The 11,578-nt window shown below is 29.4% G+C and overlaps 1 long non-coding RNA gene across 1 annotated transcript; it reads left to right on the top strand.

Annotated features, from left to right (window-relative positions):
* The first annotated feature begins 515 nt into the window (after positions 1–515).
* Positions 516–5,323, top strand: LOC149055156 (uncharacterized). The gene is made up of 2 exons (XR_016192095.1): positions 516–814; positions 2,142–5,323. It is a non-coding gene; the product is annotated as an uncharacterized LOC149055156 (long non-coding RNA).
* Positions 5,324–11,578: the final 6,255 nt, after the last annotated feature.

Raw genomic sequence — 11,578 nt, 5'->3', positions numbered from 1 at the left:
AAAAAAGAAAAAAAACAAAAATACAGAAAGAAATATAAGCTAACACATTTTTGTAAATAAAATGTTTAAAAACTTTTTAGTAACCTGAGCTCTATCCAGGAAGTTTTTGAAATTTAATAATTGTTATCTACTGTCGTATTTAAATTAGATAAAAAAAAAGCATATAAGTTAACTTGAACTTTAACTGATCAACATTTTCTTCTAATCTAATGAAATCAGATTGTGTTAATAGCTTGAAAAATAAAAACAATTCAACGATTCCTAATCGGTGAAAAAATTTAAGACTTTTTCGCCGTACCTGTGTGAAAAGTTGGTTGTTCGGTTGTTCCTATACAAACGTATATTTAAAACTCAAACGGTGATTAAAAGGATTACCATTCCTTATAAAAAATATATGAAACCTGATACTATACATAGTTGTTTACTTGACCTCCTCCCCCCTTCGACTGTATTTAGATATAATACAAATACACACATAAAATTTAAAAATAACATTACAGTCGTGTTATTATTAATGTTATTATCTCGCCATTCGTCGTCGAAAATGATGATTATAATTAATAATACGATTTGTTTATTGTTCGGAAGTGGTAGCATGGTGACCGCCTTCTAATGAACACTACTTGTATCCACATATACATACGCGTAAACCATATTATATTACCAGGTTATGGTAGTTCGCCGTGGGCTCAAACTTATACTCGTATCGCTATTTCAAGCGGTCGACCCGTGACAGGATGGATGAATAAAACATGATTAGCACCATTGTGACCGTAATCTAGAGGTCCAACGTATCTTATTCACCCCTTAAAATGTGAGTATCAGAGTATGTCATGCGTAAAAATACAATTTGGGGCGTTTATTATTGACGGGAGTTCCCTGCTATCGAGTTAAATCGTATACCTACTTATACTATACGATATATAAGATATTTTATTAATTTTTAATCGTAAAACTGTTCAAAAAAATATTTCATACTAATTTGGTAATATTAGGGTAGATCCCGTTTGAAAATAAATTCATCAATTTCGTATTGTCTTATTGTTGATTTGACCCAGCAAAATAAAAATTCACCAATTCGTTCAGTTGCTGTACGAAGTATATAATGTTTTCATTACCCGCGTTGTATACTCTAGGTTAAGTGTTAGCTATATACATCCCTATATACGTGAAACTGGCCATTATTGTTGGAGCTTATTTTTTCTATAAAATACACCAAAAGTGTATTATTTATTGTTAGAGTTGGGATAAAAAAAGAATATTCTTAGATATAACCTTTGATATGAGTTTATAAAGTAATTAATATTATGCCTATGCGTATATAATTTAAAATGTATATAACACGTATCACATTGTCAATATGGGTAAATTTAATATAAAAAATAATAATTAAGGGGGAAAGTAGGTAATCATTCAGTTGCATGGAAGAATTCGAGTGAACTTTGATATTGGGCATAGCGCACCACGGTAATGGAAGTGTTAATTTTAATTCGACGATAAAAAATTATAATTATTGTATACTATAAACAACCATTCTGACCGTAGATTGTCCCACTTCTTGGTAACCGAGGTTCCTAAACAATATTATTTGAAAATAATGATATTAAAATTTTAACTAATTTTTTGTTGTCTTTTTCTCGTTTATTTTTAATAATACTGAAAATGTTTCGTTTTTACTTTTTAAAAGTAGGTATTTCCGATTTGCTACAAAAAAAAAAAAAAAAAAAAAACATTTATTGAAATCACTTGCTCAAATCTAAACCAATGTTAACAAAACGAAAAATAGAATATATTATGATTGATTTCACTGAAACTTTGTTTTACCTTTTTTAGTAATAAATTATTATATTATATTGTCTAAAATAAATATTTTCAAAACCTTATAAAATGTTTCAATAAAATATGAGTTGATCTTTAAAAGAATTACCTATCTTCTAAATAATGTTTGGAGATAAATAAATCTTGTTCGCTCTCGTTTTTCTCAATTTTTCTTTTACATATTCTATACATAATATCAAATCTGAAATTCTTACATTACCTCTATATTTCGACGAAACGTTCCACTTTATTTTTGTATAGCAGTTCATTTTGTCATTGAGATTTTAATAATTTTTAAACGATCGTTTCCTTTTGGTTTTTAGGTATGATTGCCATCTAAGGACGTGGTACAACGTATGTCACATACAATACTTCTGATGTGTTTATACCACTCGTAATATCGCACAATTCTCGCATCAGACCAAGAAAAAAAATCGTTCATAAGACGTCGACGTGTGAAGGTTGTGAATATTGTTTCATTTTAATTCGAGTAAATTATTAACGTAACTTTATATTTCAATGATACCTACGCGTTTCTCGTCGGGGAATCTTACTATACCGATTTATCCGGTTTTATTTATATTGCTGTTTATTTTACAAAAATTATAATAATTTACATCGGTCATGTACAAATACTTTTTTTTTTTTAATCGTTTATTTAAATATACACAATCTGTAAATGTTGTTCTACAATAAGTGCATGTGATGGAGGTGACATGGCTTGAGTGTCTGGAGATAAGAAGCCACCCATTGGAGGCACTTAAGGTTAGGATTTTAGGCTAAGATTTTGATTTGCTAGTAAGAGTGGACGGGATTACAAAATTAAGAGGAGGTAGGGGTATATACAATTTTAGATTAGTAAGTCACGACACCAGGTACGTTTTAGACGCCTTCTGGGGTCACCAGGAATAGCGTTGATAGATAGCTCGGAAATCAGGGGATTACGATGGCTGTGGAACTTGGAGTGTGTGGGTTTGTAAAAAGTGTTTGCGAAGTTTTGGACTGTTGGGATGGCTAGATCCTTATGTAGAGTTTCGTTAGATTCATAGTAGAGAGCTTTAGTTATTTGACGGAGACATTTAAATTGAAAGATTTGAATTTTGTTTAAGTTGGACATTTTGGCTGCACCCCAGAGTTGGATACCGTATGTCCAGATCGGTTTGAGTAGGAGTTTGTATAATAGTAGCTTGTTTTTTAAGTTGATGTTTTGTGATGTGAGGAGAAAACGTAATTGGCGAGAGCGATTATTTAAGGTGAGTTTTTTGTTGTGGATGTGAGTTGCCCAAGTTAACCTGCGGTCTAAATGTAGACCTTGGTATCGGATATTTTGGGCGGTTGGGAGAGGTACATTGTTGAGGTAGATGGGAGGGCAGACTATTTGCCTTAGCGTGAACGTACAATGGATGGATGGATGGATTTTTATTCCCCAATCTTTATACCAGGTTGATAAGAGATTGAGATGGTTTTGTACGAGGTTAGAGGCTATTTCGGGGTAGGAATGGATCGCTAAAAGCGCCTTGTCGTCGGCAAAGTCACTAGTTGTAGTGTTAGGGGTGGTAGGTTGATCTGAGGTGAATAAATTGAAGAGTAGAGGTGCTGTTACAGATCCTTGAGGTACCCTTGCGTGAATTGGTGATACTCCGGGTAAGGAGAAGCCAGATCGGACGGCAAAATGTGTGTTTTCTAAATAGGATTTAAATAATAGAAAATAGTATGGTGGAAGAATAGATATGAGTTTGAAAAGAAGGCCTTCATGCCACATTCTGTCGAATGCCTGTGATACGTCGAGGAAGGCAGCTGTGCAAATAAGCTTTTTTTCAAGAGTGTATGATATTTTATCCACTAGTCGATGGGCTTGGTTTATCGTAAAGTGGTTATGACGAAATTCAAATTGGGTATTAGGTATGCTGGCTTCAATGGTACAAATACTTAACGTCAAAAAATTATAAATTGTTAATGTATACATTATAAGATAATTTTTTAAACAATCCAAAAATGTTTGTATACATAGCTTAAGTGTTGTACACTTGTATCTAATAATTAAGTTGTATTGGTGTATTTAAATATTTTTGTATTTATGTTATTGGTGAGAGAAGTCGCTAATAAAAATAAATTATCAGTTTTTTTTTTTAAATTTAAGAAATGACCCTCGGCAGCATAGCCATTGGGATAAAATACATTTTTCTTTTTTAAATATGTTACATAATAATAGAAAAGTTTAATAACAAAAAATGTCTAGACTAAATTATATAATAACAAGGTTGTGTTATTTAGATGGTTAAATAAGTTTGTCCAGTCCTATATTAGTAAATTTGTATGTCTATTATATTGCGTTTAGAGTTTTGAAAATTATTTCTAAAGATGTATGAATAATAGAACTATCATATATTAAGAATTTTTCTGTTTTAGTTTCTCACTTGTAATAGTTTTTACACTCTGTAAAATATACGGAATTAATTAATTATTTAGTTTTTCGGAAATAAGTAAAAAAATATAAAAATCTGAGGATTAAAAACACAAATATTAATTAATTCATAAAATATTTGCAATACCTATATATGTATTAAGTTAAAATATTAAGGAAATCTGGAAATCAAATAATTTTTTAAAACCTATGAATCTAGAAAATTTACATTGCATGAGAAGGGAGACTATCCATAAAAACCCAACTAACGTGATTTTAATTTTTTGAAATCCAATATTATAATAAAATATCAATAATTTTATATATAATATCAGTTCAGGATGAGTCTTTAAATACTAATATTTTTAGTTTATAATTTTCTTGTTAAAATCGATGATAAATAATATAATATGGACTTAACGTATCTTAACATTATTTGTTGAGCTGTAGTATGCTATTATTAATAATGGTCATTATACAATTAGAGATTTAATGCAAATTATTTTAATAAAAACAGTTAACTAAGCACCATCATGCGCAGCTTTTTTTCTGTATTCGGTTGGTTAAACAATAAAAGCGCACATAAACTCATTGCCATTTGTTTGTGACAAGTATGCAAAGATTTTATTCTTACGATGTTACTTCCTCTCAAGTTGTCAAAACAACAATAATTGACTATTGCTCTTATATTTTTTTTCGTTAATACGGGAGTTACCACTCATACATTACATATAGGAATGTCTATCATTGTAAGGTAGGAATAATACTCGTTTTATTAAAATTTTCAATTGTTTTCAATTTTCAAATGCAGTTAAAGGTGATATTTTTTAAATATCCTGTAGTAATACAAACAAACTTTTTATTTCGATACTGATACCTTATATTTTTCTACGTATTGGTGAATGTAATTTTATATTTGTTTTTAAATTTTGATGAATTGTTTTCAAAACTCGAACACGTTTTTTGAGAGTCTTTCTACAATATAGGTATACTAAGTATAATTAAGTCTATCGAATATTTGAAAGTTGTATTATAAATGTGTATCAATTACCCGTGTATATATATTGCTCAGAAAATATAAAAATATGTTGTTCAGTAATATTTAGTGACTTTATTTTTTTTAATTATAACGTTTTCTGTACAACTATACATATGTATAGGTTCTAAAATCGCATGCTCAATAATTCACATAAAAAGAGGTTACATAAATAGTATAATATAATTTTGAAGAAAATAGTTTGCACACCCAAAAATTCACCCTAAATTCTGTGAATAATTTAAGTTAGTGTATTCGAAAATATGTTCTTAAAATGTACACAAAAACAATGTTAGTTTATCAATAAGTACGGTTAGAAGTTTCCCTTCTATTTTCCGTAGAGAGTTTAATAAGGATTTGATTTTGGCCAGGAAGTTGAATATTTTCTCGTAATTATTATTTGGTGGTTGAGCTGCGGTTAAGTTGGCATACCAATGGGTTAGCATTAAATTGAGTGCTGTGACAGCGAGTGCAAGACTCTCGGGTTGAAGGATGTGCAATGGTTGAATTGTTTTTGATTCGATTCATTTCTTGCGAGTTGGACACTCTTTGCTGTAAGAGGCTGTGGGATCACCGAAGCATAGCCAGGCAGCTACAATCTTTGGTGCAAAGCACGGTGTGACGATCTTTGCCACATTTAACTCACCCGGGCGAGTGATTAGAATAATATTTGAAAAAAAAAATCACTATATAAGGATAAACCCTTATAGATGTATTTAGTTTATCTATACAATGAATAAATTGGAATTAGAACTGTTGAGGTAGGATTATAAGAATGGTTGAGCTAAAGTACACGATAATTATATCGTGGTTAAACGATATCCGTTAGGTTCAAGTAATGCGCAAATAATCACCGAAGGTATAGTAGCGTAGACCGGTCGACCAATTACTTGTGGGTGGGGTTCGGTCAAGAGTTGGTACACACGAGTACATACATACATAAAATGCTCTACTTTATGCATATATATTATATAATATATACACACGCGTATAAATTAAGTATCTACTTATAAAGTCGAGGATTGTTTTGAATTAGGCGATAAATACAGTCTCGGCAGAAGTATAATATTGTAGACGTAGTTAATGCACGATCTCGTGGACTAATTTATGTATCTATCCGGATGGAATCCAAACAGGCACGTCTCGAATGTTGACCGTTCGGCTGACTTCGGTGAAAGTTAATAAGGTTCGATCGACATCGTGCTCCGCAAAATCTACAGAAGTTTACTCTTGCCACCGAGGGAACTTTTCACGCGGTAGACCGCTTCGGAAAACAATATTGTTATAGAATCGTACCAATAATGTTAAGTAATGTTTTTGATGAAAATAATAATTGTGTGATACTATATGCAGGGCACAGGGTGATTTAATATAGTGTACTTACACCGTTCTTACCATATTTTTATATTTTGAATATTTTGATAGTGCACTTTTCAATTTTTGATTTTTATAATTTATATAATGTATACAAATAAGAAGTTGAACTGATTAATTTTTAATATATAAAAAAAGAACGTAAACATTTTAGTTAGTTAAAAATAAATTGGCCGATGGATTTAGATTTATGGCATGTTTTGAAAATTCTAAAATATTTCATTCAAATCGTATGAAGTGGTCAAAAGTTAAACATGCGGAAATAATATTCATTAAAATTAACTAGGTACCAATATCTCGTTTTACAGGGTCCGATTACGTAAACTAGTTACCTATATTTGCTGATTAATAATTCTATTCAATTCAAGTTTAAAACAACACTATTATATTATTGTGTTTATTTAATTTATAATATCAAGTAAGTTATTTTTATTCGAACAAAACATGTTTTGCGGATATTTGGTGGTCAAAACTGCCTGGTTGTCAATACGCTTAACCTTGATCACATAATATATATTATATGTATATATATATTGTATTATCGATAAACCGCGTATTATGGTAATATAAAATATGTTTGACACATAAATAGTTTGATAGTCAACGGAATAATTCTAACCGAAGTAAAACTACTTTTTTTTTCGTATTGTTTTTCAGCACACTTAAGCGAAAAATGTGCGTTGAAAAGGTCAGAGCTGTGGCCTTGTCACTATGATGTTCCACGCATATAGCAGTGGTCATTAATGTGTATACATGTTTAATGTACCTCATTATAGTAGTCATGATTATTTTTATTGTTATTATCATCGTTAAAAACATTTAACTGACACGTCTGAGATTAGATTTTCAGAATAATATATTTATATTATATCATACGAATTGTAGGTAATCCGTGGACAACATACGATAGACCTTAATAGTTTGTAATTATAGATTCAGAAACATAGCCTATTCGTCTAAATGCTTGCAACTGCGACATCGTCAAATTTCAAACTATCTGTTTCGAGAAATTGTTGCCTTAAAAATGTACAAACAGCTTAAGTATAACAGCAGTTATATCTACGCATTAACGATTATTTGATGAAATGTACGATTTTTTTTCTATCATTTTACTATATTTAAAGTTATAATTAGCAAATAATTTCACTAAATGTATACTCGAGTTATGGCAGTAGTTATGGTAGTATACTAGTATATTTATTATGTAAAAATTAACATTATTGTATTGTTCTGTAAAGTGTTCCTATGTTGTGAAGTACATTGATGTTTTGTAAAACAGCGTCTAACCGATTGCGATTATTATCATTGATAATGTATTCATCATGTCCAATCGATTTTTAGTTAATATTTTTTTCATTAATAGCCACAATTATATAATAGGTAAAGATGATTTTTTAAATTATGCTCAAACGTTAGGTGTCGTATGAATTATAAAACGAATATATGCATAAAAGCGAACAAAAGATTTGACCACGGAATATTTACATATTATTTACACATAGTATTATTATTGTTACTTTGGTTAATATTATTGTCATCTTGACGTATCTATTACATTATGTGAAGCTCCTAAATCGTTCGTATAATCTCGAGCGATATGTTAAAAAATCACCGTACACGTAACATAAAAATAATATCACTATGCCTATAACATTTAGTCCAAGGGCTAAAGTTATAATAACTACTATACAACCCACTATACGGGCACGTCTTATAGTCGGAAGTTTATAATAATATCAATGCAAATCATAAAATATAATATTATTAGTATTCAGAGCGAGGACAAGTGCGTACACGTGAGTATTATTTACTTCCATTCTACGTAAGGCTGCAGACACTATGACATAATTAACATAATATATTGCAATAATCTTGTATTGAGGTTTCCTGCACTACGCGAATAACATTATTATTAGGTACTATTAAATAATATGATGCCCCATATGATCGACAGATTTTTCAGGTACATGATATCGTGTATGATAGAACGACTAAGACAGGGGTTTTTCACCACTTTGATAATAATAATTAATGTAAATGAACATATTGTGAAGAAGCCCAATATAATACTTTCCAAGATAGGTTTACTTAGAAATTACAACAATATTTGAAAATGTATAAGTACGTCGAATAAATTGATGAAAAAAAAATACTTATAATTATAATAATAATAATATATTATATAACTAAGTTTAAAATAGTTTTGTGTACTGAGTTGTCAGAAGGTACAAAATGTCATTATTTAGGAGTGAGCTTAAAATACACATTTTACTTCCTTTGAATTGGAGTATTTTTCACATTATTTAATCCTGTGCGTTGGTATAAAAACTAGAATATAGAGTGGCTATTTTATGCAAGAATTTTGAAAAGGATACAATTTAATAGATAAGGAGCATCAATGTTTTCTTTAATTGATTTCAAAATAAAATTTAGATAATTATCGTCTACAAGCTACAGAATACTATAAATTACTAATCATTTTATTATGGACTTATTTTCATTATTTATATTTACTAATATCATCGTAATATATTATCTTTAAACCTTTGCCATGTTTTAAATTATTGTCTATATACTGTTATAATTCTTAAGATGAAGACATTATAATGGCTTATATGCTAAAAGCTAATAAAAAAGTCACGCGGATGAATGGTTAGAAAGGATCTGGTTTGTGTGTATATACTATAATATATTCCTTGGTAGACAGACCTGGCACGCTGGCACCTAGGTAACTAAAGCGCAATATTCAAGAAGTAGGTAGTATAAAAGATCTCAAGACTGAATTCTGATGGGTGGCACTTAACAAAGCACAATTTTTGGGTTTTTTTCATCTACCCATCTAATATGTTCCCTGAAATGTATTATTGCATTTACTATTTAATGCACGATCTACATATATTCAACTTACAATAAATGAATATAAGTGGATGTGAAGTTTGATGGTGGGACCGATGAAACGTGATTATGGTAAATATTATTGAATAGACCATTCACTGGTTAGTAGGTATAACGATTGTAACGATTATTGTGGTATACTGACCAAACTAACAGCGACGGCAGTGATGATGATATAGAGAGGTACTCATGGTTGAACAGTAATCAGTTAATGTATTAAAGTTACGTAACCTAGTTACATTAATAATTTGAATTCAGTTATGTACCTATATTTCAAGCTACTTTTAAATCTATGTCAATACATTTTTTATCGCTACTTTAAATAAAAGATGCGCGTGTATTTGAAGATAAAGTTAAAAGATTAAATGCAGTTAAATAATACCTAATATCGACAATATAAATGTCGTTTATTTTTAAATAGCAAAATAGTTTATAATATGGTAATAACATTAACATCAATATGAATACGTATAGGGATTTTTTAAAAACATATTGTGTTTAAATGTTGAACACAATAATTTTATTATAATACGTAATATTTCATAATCTGAACTAGGCACTTTACTGTATTTGCAGTCTTCAGTTCTTCATGTATTTATATAAGGAACTATAATTCTTTTATATGTTGCTTATAATTTATACAATACATTTTTTCACGAATTTATCGTACAAAAAAATGTTTAATAGGTACAGTCATTATTATCTTCAAGTGACAAGTGACATAAATGTAAAAACATAATATTATGTAAATTAACTTGTATAACATTAAATTAAAATTATACATTAGTTGAACTAATCGAATATAATTTTACCATCCCTCGACTTGTTATTAATAACTTATTAATATAGGGCACAATTCTATTTAATGATCTAAATTATCGAAGGTCCGATAAACCTAATAGTTCACAAAATTGACTTTATGCAAATCGTAGTGTTTCATTAATAACGATGATAAAGTAGACCGATGGAAATGTTGATTTGATTAAACAATTTGTATACTATGTGCAATATGAACCAGTGAAACGGCATATGATAATATTATTATGCTCAAAACTGTAGACGACAATATTTTAATACTATCATGATGACTGTCAGTTAAACTGAGTAAATAATGAATTTTGAATAAGTGATACAAAGTACGATACACATCGTGTTAAATTTCCCTGGTGATTTTGATTGATTTATACGTGAATTAATGAAGTCATAGGTCATGGTGTTATTTTATTTTCTAGCTACTTTAAAAATGTCAAGTAATAATCAATATTACGAAATTTTACGCACTTTGAAATAGTACGTACCTATCTATAACTTCCTAGATATTTTTAGAAAATCGGGATAAGAGCTTTTTCTGATAATAATATAGTATATTAAATATACATCACCCATTAAAATGTACGTATTATTATGCAGTAATACGAGAAGAAAATTATGGTTAAATGTTCAAATATTATGTTAAGTAGCATTATGATTTAAACTAGGTATTATACTGAATGTTATGTATTTTGAACATGCCGTGTTTATAATACTGAAAGATAACTTTGATGTAATACCTACCTCTATTTTTATATCATTGGTTATAATACAGTCTCTTTTTAGTTTAATGGAGTTCAACACCCAAATAGCCGAAGGCAAATATGAATCAAGCTAGTACATTATATCATATAATATTGTCTGACAGATTTCAAAAGATTTACTTAAATGTGTTGTATAAAGTCATTCATGTTATAAATTTATTATCGAAAATGCAACAAGACAATATCGCTTAAAGATGATATGATATACATAAAAGATACATTCTACCTACTCATATCATCTTATAACGTTATAACTTTATTGTGTAGACTTAGTAGTGTAAATCGAAGACGAAACGATTTCCATTGTACGTGATTTAATATAATATTCAGAATTTCAGAAGAAACGATCGCTTTAGCATGACTTTATTAGGTACCTATAAACTCACTATAACATTTTATACATGCGCTATACAGTATAACCTCCACGTGATGTTAGCTCTACATATTATCCAAATCATACAAGACAAATTATTATAC

The sequence above is a fragment of the Diuraphis noxia genome, unplaced genomic scaffold, assembly GCF_037042655.1.
Source record: "Diuraphis noxia isolate RWA-SAM2 unplaced genomic scaffold, SU_Dnox_SAM2 contig0005, whole genome shotgun sequence".
In the NCBI taxonomy this organism is placed as follows: Eukaryota; Metazoa; Arthropoda; class Insecta; order Hemiptera; family Aphididae; genus Diuraphis; species Diuraphis noxia.
This window is presented reverse-complemented; position numbering and strand designations above follow the sequence as displayed.